At 49.9% G+C, this 16,752-nt stretch overlaps 2 pseudogenes; one reads left to right on the forward strand and one right to left on the reverse strand.

Moving 5' to 3' along the window:
- Nucleotides 1-5,841: 5,841 nt before the first annotated feature.
- Nucleotides 5,842-6,816, reverse strand: LOC139603945 (zinc finger protein 3-like; annotated as a pseudogene).
- A 5,917-nt stretch (nt 6,817-12,733) lies between these two features.
- LOC139603885 (zinc finger protein 774-like) overlaps nt 12,734-16,752 on the forward strand; it is a 30,494-nt pseudogene continuing 26,475 nt past the window's right edge.

Raw genomic sequence — 16,752 nt, forward strand, 5'->3', positions numbered from 1 at the left:
CGGAGGCTCCCAGCGCTTCCTTGTCTCCAGCTTCTGCCAAGCCCCAGTGAAACCTCGGTGCCACATTGTTCCACAGCCTCACAACGCCCTCCTGGCTCCCGTGAGGTCCCTCTGTGTCCCGCTGCAGCCTTGGCTCCATCAAGCTCTCCTGGCTTCCATGAGGTCCCTCTGGGTCCCGCTGCAGCCTTGGCTCCATCAGGGTCTCCTGGCTTCCATGAGGGTCTCCTGGCTTCCATCAGGGTCTCCTGGCTCCATCAGGGTCTCCTGGTCTCCATCAGGGTCCCCTGGTTTCCATCAGCGTCTCCTGGCTCCATCAGGGTCTCCTGGCTCCATCAGGCTCTCCTGGCTTCCATCAGGGTCTCCTGGCTCCATGAGGCTCTCCTGGCTTCCAAGATGCTCCACTCTGTCCCAAGGGGCATCCGCGGCTCAGCTTTGGAGCCCTGCAAGATCCAAAGGTTCCCCCCAAAAAACACCAGCCCAGGGACCCCCAGGATATTTGGGCTGAGCTCCCGCTGCCCAGGCACCTGCATGGAACCCAAGTGACCGCTGGGACTCCATGGAATGTCCTGGAACAAACTGTCCCTGGTCAGACAGGGGTGCCATGGAACACAGGTGCCACTGGGACACGGACACTGCCCATGGAACCGAGTGTCCATGGGGACAGAGCCGGGCCTGATGGAACACAGGAGAACATTGTCACCCAATGGAATCCATGGAACCAGGTGTCCATGGTGACACTGGAGAACATTGTCACCCCATGGAATCCATGGAACCAGGTGTCCATGGTGACACTGGAGAACATTGTCACCCAATGGAATCCATGGAACCAGGTGTCCATAGTGACACTGGAGAACATTGTTACCCAATGGAATCTCATGGAACCAGGTGTCCATGGTGACACTGGAGAACATTGTCACCCCATGGAATCCCATGGAACCAGGTGTCCATGGTGACAGAGCCGGGCCCAATGGAACCTACTGGAACACAGGAGAACATTGTTACCTGTTGGAACCTGAGCTGCTGAGAATTTCAGACTTTCTGAGCTGACAGACACTGACCCCCAAGAGAACACTGCATTTGGCCTGAGGCTGTGGAGAAGGCTTCCAAAATGGAATGATGGAACTGGGATTATGGGTGTGGAGTTTGAATAGAAGGGTGTAATATCACATGGTGGACAACTTGGAGTTTAAGGTTTTAGAATATAGTAATATAGATAAAATAAGATGGAGGTTTTAGGGTGGAGGCTGATCCTTTTTCTTTGCTGCCTCCTTCTCCTTCTCCTTCTCCTTCTCCTTCTCCTTCTCCTTCTCCTTCTCCTTCTCCTTCTCCTTCTCCTTCTCCTCCTCCTCCTCCTGGTCCTCATCCTTGTCCTCCTCCTCCTCCTCCTCCTGGTCCTCATCCTTGTCCTCCTCCTCCTCCTCCTCCTCCTGGTCCTCATCCTTGTCCTCCTCCTCCTTCTCCTCCTTGTCCTCCTCCTCCTCCTCCTCCTCCTCCTGGTCCTCATCCTTGTCCTCCTCCTCCTCCTCCTGGTCCTCATCCTTGTCCTCCTCCTCCTCCTCCTCCTCCTTGTCCTCCTCCTCCTCCTTCTCGGGTTTGGGTGGTATTGTGTAATTGGATAAAAAAGTCCCTTATGTTGGGCACGGGTGATTGGTTATTGGGTTAAAAGTAAAAATAATTTAGGTGTCATTTCTTAATTGGACAGTTTATCCTCAAAAGACCTTGAGAGAGAGACCAGAGAGAGAGATGGGGCTCCATTTTTACCTTGTTAGCGAAGTGCTGCAGAACTCACAGCTTGTGAGACTGTTCTAGAGACAAGAGCTAATGAACACCTGAGTCCAAACAAGAAATGCTGTCTTGGGATTTCATCCCGACCTTGGCAGAAAAGAAGCAAAAGAATTGACTGTTACCCCACGGAATCTCATGGAACAAGGTGTCCACTGTTTGATGGTGCAGCCTCAGAGAGTGGTGAGACCATTGTGTCACCATGGAATATCCTGAAACCATGGCTCCCATGTGACAAACCTGGGCTTTATGAAACCAAGGACACCACTGGGATGCAATGGAATCTCAAGGAACCAAGGGTCAACTGTCAACACATCGGCTTCTCAGGAAACCAAGGCAAACACTGTGACACAGAGAGGGGCCCTCATGGGACCCAGGAGACCATGGTGACACCGTGGTGGGATCTCATGGAACCAAGTGTGAATTGTTACAGCACCCAGGAGACCATGGTGACACCATAGAATCTCATGGAACCAAGGACCAGTTGTGACAAAGCTGGGCCTCATGGAACCAAGGACACAGCCGTGATGCAATGGAATCTCTAGGATCCAAGGATCAATTGTCAACACATCAGGTTCTCATGAAACCAAGCAGAACATTGTGACACAGTGGAATCTCATGGGAGCAAGGCTCTGCTTTGATCAAGTGGGGCCTCATGGGACACAGGTGTCACTGGGACATTGTCAGGCCTAGTAGGAACAAGACACCACTGTGGCAGACCAAGGCCTCATGGGACCTAGGAGAGCCCTGTGACACAATGGAACCTGATGAACCAAGGGCCCATTGTGACACGGCAGGGTGTCATGGAACCCCTGTGCCACTGGGACATTGCCAGGGCTGGTGCAAGCAAGGTTCCACTGTGACAAAGGCAGGCCTTGTGGCACCCAGGAGACCATTGTGGGACAATGGAATCTCATGGAACCAAGGCCCCATTGTGACAAAGCGCGGCCTCATGGAAGCCCAGTGCCACTGGGACATCTCCAGCCTTGGAGGAAGCAAGTGTCCATTGTGACACAGCACAGCCTCAAATCACAGGAGAGCAGAGGGATGCCATGGAATCTTGGGGAACCAAGTGTCAATTCTAAACACAGCGAGGACTCATGGAACCCAGGAGACCATTGTGATGCTGCACTTTGTCACAATGGGGCCGTGCTTCTATGAAAATCCATGTTCTCCTAGGTTCCAAGAGGCCCCTGTGTGTCACAATGACCCCTTGCTCCCACGAGCCACATGCTGCGTTCACAACTGACACTTGCTTCCATGAGATTCCATTGCGTCACAGTGGCCCCCATGTTTCCATGAGGTTCTGCTGTGTCACAGTGGACACTGGGTTCCACAAGAGCTGGCAATGTCCCAGTGGCACCTGTGTCCTGTGGGCCCCACTTTGCCAAGGCAGAGCCTTGGCTCCATGAGATTCCAGGCTGTCCCAATGCTCTGCTGAGTTCCACGAGGCTGTGCTGTGTCACAATGGACACTGAGTTCCACCTGCCCTGGCAATATCCAAGTGGCCCCTGGCTTCCATGAGGCCCCGTTGTGTTTGCAGGTGACACTTGGTTCCCCAAGATGTCATTGTCACGCCGCTCTCCTGGGCGCCCTGAGGCCTTGCTGTGTGTGAGAAATGACCGTTACTTTTAAAATTTTAAGTTTGATTCAACCTTGAAAAAAATGACAACAAAGGACTGAAACAGGAGAAATCACAGCACTGGGAGCCCTTCCCCACCCCATGGCTATCAGCCACATGGCTCCTTCACAAATTGGCTGCTCCTCCTTTTAGACTTTTGGTGTTGCATCAGGTAATCCTAGCCCCACCCAAAGTCTGTCAGGTAACTCTTTGTGGCCGTCCATTGGTGGAGAATGCTTTCTTGCAACCTGACTGGAGAGCAGGTGTTGCCATGCCTGCCTTCCAGTGACAAACCTGCCCTCCCCAAATGCCCCAACCACCAAGGCCATTACAAGGGGAGGGGAAGAGGACTATGGGGGACAGATGACAATAACATCACTACACATCTTAACACACACATAGTATCTATCTCCTCACTGTGAGACCCAACTATGACATTACTCATCTGTAACACTGTGCAATAATGGAGCCTTGTTCCTAGCAGACCTGGCAATGTCCCAGTGGCACCTGTGTCCCATGAGGCCCCACTTGGTCAAAACAGAGCCTTGGCTTAACAACTGACCCTTGTTTCCTTGAGATTCCATTTGTAGAAAACATGTTCACTCTCCTGTGAAAATGTACAAAGTTTAATAAAGGACAATGGGAGAGCAGGACCATGGAGCAAAGGTTATTACGGCCGGGTGCATCTTGGCACTCAGCCAGGAGCACCCTGTTACCTTCAGGGATCCCCCTGAAATACCTTTCCCCTTACATCAGCCTGGTGCATATTCATAGAGCCTCATGCATATCCATAAACTACTTTACATATTCCAGAAATGATTTTACATGGCCCCTCCTTGGGTCTGCCTTTTCAGAGCATGTGTGTTTCTTGGCTGTGGTTTTGGCTCCTTCTCTTTATCACCTCCAGTTTTTGGGCCTTGGTGCACTCTGCCTTCAGACGGGGAGTGCTGATAGTTGGCAGATCTGTACAGGTGTCCTCATCCTGGGTGCATTGGATGTTATCCCATCCAAGCAGGCAGTTTAACACAAGCAGCTATTTCACTGAGCTTAATTAACAACAGAAATAAAAACTTATAACAAAGTTACTTTCAGAAACAGTCCCAGCCCATATTTGATCCCAGTCCATGTGGTCCCAGTCCATAGGATCACAGTCCATACAGTCCCAGTCCATATTTGATCCCACTCCAGGCTATCCAGTCCAGAGGATTCTGATCTACAGCATCCCCATCCATGTGAACCCCATCCAAGTGATCCCAGTCCAGGTGATCCCAGCCCATCTTTGATCCCAGCCCATATTTGATCCCAGCCCATATTTGATCCCAGTCTGTGGGGTCCTGCACACACTCCTAGGGTCTGGAATTCCAGTTCTCAGCCAGGAAAAAATGTTCCTGCCCTTGAACTTCCTTCCTATCCCCTCAACAAATTGCAACAAAATTATAAACAAAGAAATAATAATTGAAATGAAATAAATTATAATAAAAAAGAAATATAAAAATCTCAACTCTTCTTTGCAATACTCCAAGAATGATTCAACCCAAAACAACAACTATTACTATAATATTACTAATGCATATAAATAATCAAATTATATATCAAGAAATAACTTTTGAAAGTTTTAACTCAATAACTAATATACTTTAGATAAAGAAAATCTAAAAAAACTAACATGCAATCTAACACACCTTAGTAAAACAATTCATATTACAAATATACAAAACACAAAAGCAAACACCACTATAATTTCTCAGACATTTTAACCAAACAATTAAACTTTAATACCAACCTTAAGTACTCTAAAACAATGAAAATTATTTTTAAAAGTTTGGGGGTGCGTGGTTTTATTTGGATATTGGTTTTAGAATTTTTAGAGGCTAGATGATTTAAAAAATGGGACTTTTATATGAATTTAATCAGCTGAGAAGGCGGAAATCCACAAGCAGAACTGACTGAAAGTGAATGGGACAGAAATCAGTAACTCTGAATGTTTCATTTGCTATCAAATACATCCCATCCTGCCAGCCCCACACAATCCCCATCCCACCGCTCCAAATTGGCATCCCACTTCTACCAATAGCCTCCCAAACCCATCTCACCCTGCTGGCTGTGGAATTGAGTGAGTTTGGTGTGGGATTGAGGTTTTTTGAGGAGGGAACAAGCAATCTGAGAGGTGTTTGAGCCTTATGGGTTAAAATTCATTTGTTTTCAGTGGGATTTGAGGTGACAGATTGATTCCCTCGTGGCTTTTGGAGGGCAAAGAGATGGAGAAGAGAAAAAAAATGACGCCAAACCGTGAGGAGAAGAAGCGGGTGTGTTCCCAACATGGATCACAGGGAATGTGAGTGACCAGGGCTGTGCTTAAAGTGCCTCCTCCAGTGGGGGATGGAGCTGGAGCAGTGCACGAAGCTCTTCCCGCCCTCGGGGCACTTGCAGGGCTTCCCTTACCGGTGCCTCCGTTGGTGTTGGGTGAAGTGAGAGCAGCTGGAGAAGCTCTTCCCACACTGGGGACACTCGTAGGGCCTCTCCCCAGTGTGGATGCGCTGGTGGGTGATGAGGTGGGAGTTCTTCCTGAATCTCTTCCCGCAGTCAGGGCATTGGAAGGGCCTCTCCTCTGTGTGAAACTGATAGTCCTGGAGGAGATGGGAGCTAGTCTGAAACCTCTTCGCACACTTGGAACACTCGTAGGGCCTCTCCCCAGTGTGGGTCCTCTGGTGGCAGATCAGGCTGGAGCTCCAGCTGAAGCTCTTTCCACACTCCCCACACTCATAGGGTCTCTCTCCAGTGTAGATCCTCTGGTGGCTGATCAGGTCAGAGCTCCGGCTGAAGCTCTTCCCACACTCCCCACACTTGTAGGGCTTCTTGCCAGTGTGGGTCCTCTAGTGCTTGATCAGGTCGGAGCTCCACCTGAAGCTCTTCCCACACTCCAAGTACGTGTGGGGCCTCTCCATATCATGGAGCTGCTCATGGAGCACCAGCTCTGAGCTCTGGCTCCATCTCCGGCCACCTTCCCGGCCCAGGCTGGCTCTTTCCCCCTCGCATCCCCGCCATCTGCGTTTGCAGCCCCTCCTCGCGCGGCATATCCGGGGCTTTTCCTCCCCGTTGGCTTCCTGCGCCGTGGAGCCGCTCAAAACAGCCTCTTCCACCACGTTCTGCCACGGGCATTTGTCCTCCCTGCTCTCCATGCTCAGCTCCTGCTCTGGGCGAGGAAGGACAAGGACAGCATGGGATTTGCCTCCGTGCCACAGGCAAGGGCAAGGAGATCCCCCCAGGGCTGTGCTGCAGCCAGGGCCATGCCGGGCTGGGAGATGGAAGAGCACAGAGGGGAAAGGGGCACTGACTTCCTCCTCACCTGCCTCAGTGTCCCTGGGGCATCTTCCTCTTCCTCACAGCCTCGAAGGGGTTGGGAATGGGAAATCGTGGTTTGGGGAAAACAAGGGATGAGCACGTTGAGTTTGAACATCCCTCTGCCCAAGTCCATCTCTACAAGTCACCGGCCATCTGGGCTCCAGAAAACCTCCCAAACACCAAGATTCAGCCCTGAAAAACCCTCCCAGGAGTTCCCCATCCCTGGTCCCTCCCCTCTGGTGTTCAGGGGTTCCCCCCTGTCCCAGCTGCTCGGGTCACGCTTGCATTGGGGGTCCCCCTTGTCCTCAGTGCCCGCCCTGCCCAGGCTGCTGGCAGTCCCAGCAATGCCAAAAGCTCCCCCCTCTTCGCTCTCCCCATTTAGGGGTGTCGGGGTGTCACGATCCACTGGTACAAGTGGGGGTTGTGATGGTTCCTTTTACCCATCTCGGAGTGCAAAAGACACACAGCAGGGGGACTTTCAGTATTAATCAAAACAAATGCACCTTTTATTGAGTGCTCACAGCAAATGTATTAAAAGGTTCAAAAAGGAGATAAAGGAGAGAGAGAGATAGAGAAGGGCGGGAGGGAATAACTACCAGTGGAGAGACGAAATCGTCCTTTTGCACCCAATAGATCTGTCTGGTCACATTGGGGAGAATCTCAAAATCTTTGGTTAACTCAGGCGTCTTTTTTAGTTGAGGGAACAGGTACAGGACAGTGGAGAATAAGTTGGGAACAAGTCCAGACAGTCCAGTTGCAAACAGGACAAACCAGTCCCAGCAGTGAGCGGGGCCCATTGTTTCAGGACTGGTTGCCATGGGAAACCAGTCTTGGTCCATCGAACACACCTGCAGGCAGCACTCGGCAGACATCCCGCTCCAGTCAGCCCAGCGCCCCCGGGAGAGAATTTTAAGGGTCTCAGTCCTTGGGAGGGGGCTTCAATCTCTGTCCTTGATGGCGGTCGTGAGGCACATGAGGGATCTTCCATGGAGATCACCAAAGTTAAAGCCAGTGGCATCTGGCCCAGAGGAGGGAAATTCATGGGCTGTTGTGGTGAGCGGGGATCGTGAAGCAGCTGTAAGTGCACAGAGCAAGCAAGAACAAACTGCACACTTCTTCTCTCCCCCCTTCACTCTCTGGAACAAGTCTTAAAGGTGCAAAACTTATTATTCAGCATAAACAGAACAAGACGATTGGGGATAAAAGCATCATGTAGTCAACCCACGACATATGGTTTCACGTTTTTTGCTGGAATCCACTTGAGTCCTGTATCTGTAGAAATACACGCAAAACCCTTGCCTCATGTAATAAGCTCAAATGGTCCCTCTATTTTTCCTGATTCTAGATTTTTAATTAAAACTGGGGGGTGTTCCTTCAGTTTTGCTTTTTTATTGTTCTTGAAATGTCTGTAATTAGCTTCTGCAGAGCTATTCAAAAAGTTATGAACATACAAAGCCTTATTCAACCTCCTCTGAGGTGTATCCTGGGCTCCCCCCCTTTTTGTTGATCTAAAATATGTTATAGAGTTTGATGTGTTCTTTCCACCATTCCCTGACCTGTGGGAAAGTAGGGAATACCAAATGTATGGTGAACACCCCATTCATTTAAGAATGTGGCCAATTCTTGTGAAGCATATGAAGGACTATTATCAGTTTTAATTTCTTGAGGGACACCCAGTGAGGAAAATGCTTGTGAAAAATGCTGGCAAACATGCTTAGCTGTTTCTCCTGTATGTACAGACACAAAAACTGCTTTTGAAAATGTATCAGTAGAGACATGGATATTTTTAAATTTCCCAAAAGAAGGGTACTTTGTGACATCTGTTTGCCACTTCTGCAAACTTTCCAACCCCCTTGGGCTGGTTGCTCCTGTAAAAGGGATAGGTTGAACTAGCTGGCAGTCAGGGCAAGCCCGTACAATGGCTTGTGCTTGCTCTAGGGAGATGTGAAAATCTCGTCTGAGCACCTGTGCATTTTGGTGAAAAAAGGCATGACTCAATTTAGCTTGTTTAACAATGTTAGGCAGGGTAGCTGCAGGAAGCAGAGAGGTGCAATCTTTACTGTCTCCTGCAGCTCCTTCATCACATGCTGCTGATGCCAGTGCATCAGCTCGTGCATTCCCTTCTGCCATAAATCCTGGGAGACCAGAGTGAGCTCTAATGTGAGCAACAAAGTAAGGATTAGTCCTGTGTACAAAATTTGATAAAGACAGGTAAGCCAAAGACACAAGTTGTCATTGTTAACATCTTTTAAAACAGACCCTTCAATTCTCTTAACAATGTTAGCAGCATATGCAGAATCAGTGACTAAGTTAAAAGGTTCTGGGAAGAGTTGAAATGCTCTTACAACTGCTGCCAATTCAACAATCTGAGGAGAACCTTTGACCTTTTGAATGTCTTGTCCTCGGGATTTAGTGTTTTTATTTTGCCAGGTAACTTACTGCCTTGTGTGTTTGTCCTGACCCATCAGTGAAGAGAGTAACCGCATCCAAAGGTTCTTCACTGATAAGGGGTTTCTCTTTGTAGCATAATTTAGCTTTGATCAGTTTGTGTGCTGGATAATGAAGAGAGCAAACACCTGGAAAATCTAACAAGGCATACAGTAAATCTTCTGAATTTTGCATGGCCCAGTCAAAATAGGATTTAATCATAGGTAAATAGATGATTTTGAATTCACAACCTGCTATGGCAAGAAGCCTTGCCCTGCCCTTAATGACAATTTGAGAAATCATCTCAATCATCTCTGAAGATTGTCTTTGGTGCCCTGTAAGAAAGAAAAACCCATTCAATTATTAACAAAGGATCATTTTGAGAGGAGTCCCACTGGAAGATGAGGCCATGCAGTCTCAGCGTTTCTCCTAGAACTGCAAGGAAAAAAGGTTTATCTGGAACATAACAATGTGCTTGTCTATTTTGCAGAGCATCAGTAATTTTCTCCAAAGCCTTGCTAGCTTCAGGAGTAGGAGATCTGGGGGATGATTTTTTGGCTCTTTCAGTGTTTTTTGTTGCCGCTGGAGACCTGCCCAGCAATGAGATGCAGGTCCTGCTGGTTTAACGGAGTCAACTTCTGATTTCCGTGCACCTTGGCCACGGAGCCCACGCCGGCCCCGCCATGCAGGTTGGAGCCGCGCGGGGCTGGAGCCAGGGCCGGGCCCGGGGCTGCGGGAGCCGGCGGTGCCAGCGGGCCGGGCACGGGGCAGGCTGGGACGGCGGCGCCTGTCCCCAGCGCAGGTACAAGTGCAGCAGGATGCAGGATTCCGGATCCGGCTCTGGGCTGGAGCAGCAGCAGTTTCTGTTCTCTTCCCCCCCTTTCTTCTTCCCCCCTCTCTGGCGGCTGGAGAGGCTGAGGCTGTGGCTGCCGGGTTCAGGTGCAATGGGAGCGGGCGAGGGGTGCGGGGGATTCGCGACAAAGATTTCCACAAGGACTTGGCAAGCGGGAAGAAATTCCGCTGCTGTTTTGTCACGCCGAGAGATGGCATTATACAATTTAACCCCCAGAGAGTCCCAAAGGTCTCTGGTATAGATGGCTTCAGAGTCAGCATTTGGGATATGAGTTATAGTCCATTTTAAAAGCTTTTTGAGCTCTTGCTTCGGCAAGGTTTTTGGACTTGATGCCATTAAAGATTTTAAATGCTGATACACATCTCTCCATGGAACAGACTTATTCTGCCCCATTATTCCCGGTGCTCACTTGCTGTCCAGCTATGCAGCAGGTGCTGTATATAGAGGCTCCGATCCAGGGACTATCCAGCAGCAACTCCTGTCTGGGCCCCGGTCACCCTCATTCCAGGTGCCCGATCCTTGTGGCCGCTTCCTGCTGAGTTCACCGGGAGGTCTCTTACTGCCAATAAGTCTGAGTTTGCCAACTAAAACGTGGGTGCCACTGTAAGAGCCTAAATGAGAGATGGGGGACTCCAGGCAGCTCTTCAAAATGCAGTTTATTGTATCCAAGATGTTACAGCAGCCCAGGGTCATGGGTGACAGAGCCTGTGCCTACAGCTGTCAGCTCCAGCTGCAGACAAGCCTGGAGGCCCTTTAGCTTTGGTTACAGTGCTCTTCAGAGTATTATATACTCTTCTTTGCTGAGCATCTCAACATAGAAGAACCAATCTATACCTTTACTTTTACCTATAGCCTATCATAACTCCTGTAATTACCATATTCATGTTACTATTCTCCAATCACTAGAAGTTAGTACATTACAGTTTAAGCGAGAAGTTGTTTTTCAGTTTTCTTGCAGTGGAAAACTGAGATCTTTTTTCTACTTGCAACTTTGCTGACTTGTTTGCCTGTGGAATCTTTCTGCTTGGTAAAACCATCTTCTTGTTTGAGGTGGGTTTATCCTTTGCTCTAAGCCATAAAAACCCCTTCTAACTAACATACCCTTTGCCTCCCTGGTTAGCCAGTAAGACTGGCTCAGCCATTCTTTTCTTCTAGATCAAAACTTACTTCCATCTCTATTCCTTCAGAAGACTCTACATTTAAAAATCTTTCTGCAAAGCATACATATCTGTGAGACTTTCTTGTCAAACTTTCATCCTTCCCAAAACCATCCCAGCATCATACCAGTATAATATCAATAGAAACCTAGAACTGTCCCAGTCACTCCCAGTATGATCCCAGCGTGACGTCAGTACAAACTCTGTACAATCCCAGTATGATCCCAGTCTGATATCATTATAAACTCTGTACAGTCCCAGTATGATACCAGTACGATCCCAGTATGATGTCAGTACAAAGCCAGTACGGTCCCAGTCACTCCCAGTATGATCCCAGTATGATGTCAGTACAAAGCCAGTACAGCCCCAGTCAGTCCCAGTACGATCCCAGTGCAGCCCAGTCCCTGGCAGTGCTGCCACTGCTGGGATCCCCCAGCCCTGTGTGCGTTCCCCCCTGGCGGATGTGCCAAGAGGAGCCCCAAGGACTGGCAGTGGCCAGGCAGGGTCCCCAGCAAGGCCCAGTTTGGATGTGCAGCCCCCAGTTTGCCCAGTTTGCCTCTCCTTTGGCCCGGGCCGGGTTCCCCCCGCCCGCAGCGGCTGGGAGCAGCCGAGAGCCCCGCGCTGCCCATGCCGACCTGTCCCGGCTCCATCGCCGCTCCTGCCGCGGGCTGCGAGGGCTGCGGGAACGGGGCACCGAGGGTGTGGCTGCTGCTGGGGGAGGAGGAGGAGGGAGGGAAGGGCAGGGATGAAGGGGGAGGAGGAGGTGGGGTAAGGGGGAAGGAGCAGGGGGAGGAATGGAAGGGAAGGGATGGAAGAGAAGAAGAAGGTGAGGATAAGACAGGAGGAGAAGGAGGGGGGATGGAAGAGAAGAAGAGGGAGGAGAAAGAGGAGTGAAGAAGGCGGGGTTAGGAGGGAGGAGGAGAGGGAGGAGGGATGGAGGAATAGAAGGAGGTGGAGATAACACAGAGGAGGGGGAGGGGGGATGGAAGAGGAGGAGCGGGAGGAAGAGGAAGAGGAGGCACAAAGGCGGATCAAGGCTGAGCTGAGGGAACCATGCGGTCGAGCCCTGCCGTAATTCGCAGCCCCCACCTGTGGGAATCATCGCCCCCCCCCCCCCCCCCCCCCCATCGTGCAGGCAAGCGGGGAGGGGGAGCCCGGCCCGGATATCCCGGGGGGTCCCTGGGTTGGGTTTTTGGGGGGATGTTTGGAGAATGAAGAAGTCCAAGGCTGAGCGGAAAAGGCCCCTCGGGGGGACATCGGGGGGTGGCGGTGGCGGCTGCCGGCAGAGGCAGCCTGGAGGAGCAGAGCCCTGTGTCCCCCAGGAGCCCAAAGTGGGGAGGCCAGAGAGGGGGGAGCGCCGCCATTGGCGGGAGCCTCAAGAGCCTGGAGAGGGGCAGGGGGGACTCCTTGGAGCCGCTGCAGCGCAGAGCAGAGAATGAGGGGAGAAGGGAGCCCGGGAGCCCAAAAGGCCCCGGCATCCCGAAATGGGGAGAGGGAAGAGGGGGGAGCTTTTGGCATTGCTGGCACTGCCAGCAGCCTGGGCAGGGCAGGCACCCAGGAGAAGGGGGACCCCCAATCCAAGTGTGGCCCTTGCAGTTTGGACAGGGGGGAACCCCAGAACACCGGAGGGGAGAGACCAGGGACGGGGAACTCCTGGGAGGGTTTTTCAGGTCTGAACCTTGGTATTTGGGAGGTTTTCTGGAGCCCAGATGGCCGGTGACTTGTAGAGATGGACTTGGGCAGAGGGACTTCAAACTCAGCGTGTGTTAGGAAAGATGAAACAGGAAAGCCTCATAAATATGATTGTCTGGCAAAAGATTTTGGGACTATAGAAGGTATAAGCAAGACTGAAATGAAAGGAAGCTTTGAGATACCTTAGTTACTGAACAACTGGAAAGCAATGGTGTGGCCCAACTGAAGGTAATCCCCTTCTGATTAAACAATTCCCTCTGCTTGCAGACAGGTCCAAGGGTCAGAGTAGACCCTACTAGCTCAGCAGAAGGGGTCCAAACTAGAGTTTTTAGGGTTTGAAATGTAACACAGTATGGTGATGTAACGATTCTTACAGTCTGTATGTAAATGCTATAGGATTTGTATCTTGTACTGGACTGGTTAGTGAGAAATAGAATATTTAACACAGAAGATTTATTGTATTGTAACGGGAACCTTACTCTCTTATGCTCTTACCCTCTCATCCTCTCTCCCCCTCTCTTCTCTTGGGCCTGCTCCAAGCTGTGCCTGGCAGCTCCAAGCAGGGCCCTACACCCAGGCCCTTTGCAATAAACCACAAGTTCCATGACCTGGCTGCAGAGATCTCTTGTCTCTGTCTGTCCAAACCATCCCACCCCCCAGCACTCCTACAAACGTGCTCACCCCTTGTTTTCCCCAAACCAGGATTTCCCATTCCCAACCCTTGGGAGGCTGCAAGGAAGAGTAAGGTGCCCCGGGACACTGAGGCAGGTGAGGAGGAAGTCAGTGCCCCTTTCCCCTCTGTGCTGCTCCATCTCCCAGCCCAGCACGGCCCCTGGCTGCAGCATAGCCCTGGGGGGATCTTGTTGCCCTTGCCTGTGGCACGGAGGCAAATCCCATCCTGTCCTTGTCCTTCCTCGCCTAGAGCAGGAGCTGAGCTTGGAGAGCAGGGAGGACAAATGCCCGTGGCAGAACCTGGTGGCAGAGGCCGTTTTGAGCGGCTCCACGGCGCAGGAAGCCAACGGGGAGGAAAAGCCCCGGAGATGCTGCACGAGGAGGGGCTGCAAACGCAGATGGCAGGGATGTGAGGGGGAAAGAGCCAGCCAGGGCCGGGAAGGCAGCCGGAGATGGAGCCAGAGCTCGGAGCTGGTGCTCCATGAGCAGCTTCATGATGGGGAGAAGCCCCACACGTGCGTGGAGTGTGGGAAGAGCTTCAGGTGGAACTCTGATCTGATCAAGCACCAGAGGACCAACACTGGGGAGAAGCCGTACGAGTCTGGGCAGTGTGGGAAGAGCTTCTCCAGCTGCTCTCACTTCACCCAACACCAAGGGAGGCACCGGTAAGGGAAGCCCTGCAAGTGCCCCGAGGGCGGGAAGAGCTTCGTGCACTGCTCCAGCTCCATCCCCCACTGGAGGAGGCACTTTAAGCACAGCCCTGGTCACTCACATTCCCTGTGATCCATGTTGGGAACACACCTGGCAGCTTCTACTTTTGGTTTGGCCTTAATTTTTTTCTCTTCTCCATGTTTTTGCACTCCAAAAGCCAAGAGAAATCAATCTGTCTCCTCAAATCCCACTGAACACAGCTTAATCTTACCCCAAAAGGGCTCAATCCTACCTCAGAAAAATTCAGTGCCAGGCCAAACTCGCTCCATTCCATGGCTGCCAGGGTGAGATGGGGTTGGGAGGCGATTGGTAGAAGTGGGATCCCAATTTGGAGCAATGGGATGGGGATTGTGTGGGGCTGTCTGGGTAGGATATATTTGATAGCAAATAAAACTTTCAGAGTTACTGATTTCTGTCCCGTTCATTTTTGGTCAGTTCTGTTTGCAGAGTGGCACTTTCTCATCTGGTTAAATTCCTATAAAAGTCCCATTTTTTTTAATCTAGCCACTAACAATTCAAAAACCAATATCCAGATAAAGCCACGCACCCCCAATACATCTTTTAAAAATAATTTTCATTGTTTTAGAGTACCTAAGGATATTTTTTAAAGTTCAATTGTTTGGTTAAAATGTCTGAGAAATTATAGTGGTGTTTGCTTTTGTGTTTTGTATATTTGTAATATGAATTGTTTTACTAAGGTGTGTTAGATTGCATGTTAGTTTTTTTAGATATTTTTTATCTAAAGTATATTAGTTATTGAGTTAAAACTTTCAAAAGGTATTTCTTGGTAGATAATTTGATTATTTATTGGTAATATTATAGTAATATTGTTGTTTTGGGTTGAATCATTATTGGAGTATTGTAAGTAAGAGTTGAAATTAATATATTTCATTTTCATTCTATTTATTGATTTTAATTATTATTTAGCTATTTATAATTTCATACTAATTTTTTAAGATGATAGGAAGGAAGTTCAAGGACAGGAACATTTTTTCCTGGCTGGGAACTGGAATTCCAGACCCTGGGAGTGTGTGCAGGACCACACGGACTGGGATCAAATATGGGCTGGGATCAAATATGGGCTGGGATCAAATATGGGCTGGGATCACATGGACTGGGACTGCACAGAGTGTGACCATATGGATCAGGACCACACAGACCGGGATAAACTGGACTGGGTTCAAATATGGGCTGGGATCACCTGGACTGTGATCAACGGGACTGGGATCAAATATGGACTGGGATCACTTGGATGGGGATCACATGGATGGGGATCCTGTAGATCAGAACCCTCTGGACTGGGATAGCCTGGAGTGGGATCAAATATGGACTGGGACTGTATGGACTGTGATCCTATGAACTGGGACCACACAGACTGGGATAAACTGGACTGAGATTATATGGACTGGGATCCTAAGGACTAGGATCCCAGGGAGTGGGACCATATGGATCAGGACCACACAGACTGGGATCAACTGGACTGGGATCAAATATGAGCTGGGACCATTTGTTAAAGTAACTTTGTTCTATAGTTCTTATTTCTGTTGTTAATTAAGCTCAGTGAAATAGCTGCTTGTGTTAAACTGCCTGCTTGGGTGGGATAACATCCAATGCACCCAGGATGAGGACACCTGTACAGATCTGCCAACTATCAGCACTCCCCGTCTGAAGGCAGAGTGCACCAAGGCCCAAAAACTGGAGGTGATAAAGAGAAGGAGCCAAAACCACAGTCAAGAAACACACATGCTCTGAAAAGGCAGACCCAAGGAGGGGCCGTGTAAAATCATTCCTGGAATATGTAAAGTAGTTTATGGATATGCATGAGGGTGTATGAATATGCACCAGGCTGATGTAAGGGGAAAGGTATTTCAGGGGGATCCCTGAAGGTAACAGGGTGCTCCTGGCTGAGTGCCAAGATGCACCCGGCCATAATAACCTTTGCTCCATGGTCCTGGTCTCTCATTGTCCTTTATTAACCTGTTTACATTTTCACAGGCGAGTGAACGTGTTTTTCACAGGCAGCTTCACAGAAACCTGAAAACGTGGGGGTTCCCAGGAGGGGGCACCGCTGATCCAGGGCATGGAGGCGCTGCCTGCAATCGTCCATAACCGCCCATAAGGAGCCTCCAGGGCTTTACCCTCCATGAGCTGCAGCAGACCTGTCGGGAAAGTTGACACGAGCCTGTGGAATGTGAGGGTGCCGAGGGAAGATAAGCGATCAATCAATATGATTGGTAAAGCAAGCTGTGGTTTATTTTGAGTACACTGGTACTTTTATATTGTTTTCCAGTAATTATGCATACTTGTCATTAGTTTATTGGTTTAATTGCTCATACTTGTCGTGAGTTTATTGGTTTAAAACAAGAGATTACATTTACATATTCCTCCTACTTTGTGGTTATGCATATTTATGGTTTCTATTCTCGTCCCTGTCCTTGCCCTTTTGACCTTATCAGCAGGCAGGATACAGCATCTTCCTATCATGGTGTGTGGCT

Source organism: Agelaius tricolor, unplaced genomic scaffold, assembly GCF_023055355.1.
Source record: "Agelaius tricolor isolate 1412-34295 unplaced genomic scaffold, bAgeTri1.0.p SCAF_42, whole genome shotgun sequence".
Taxonomy (NCBI): Eukaryota; Metazoa; Chordata; class Aves; order Passeriformes; family Icteridae; genus Agelaius; species Agelaius tricolor.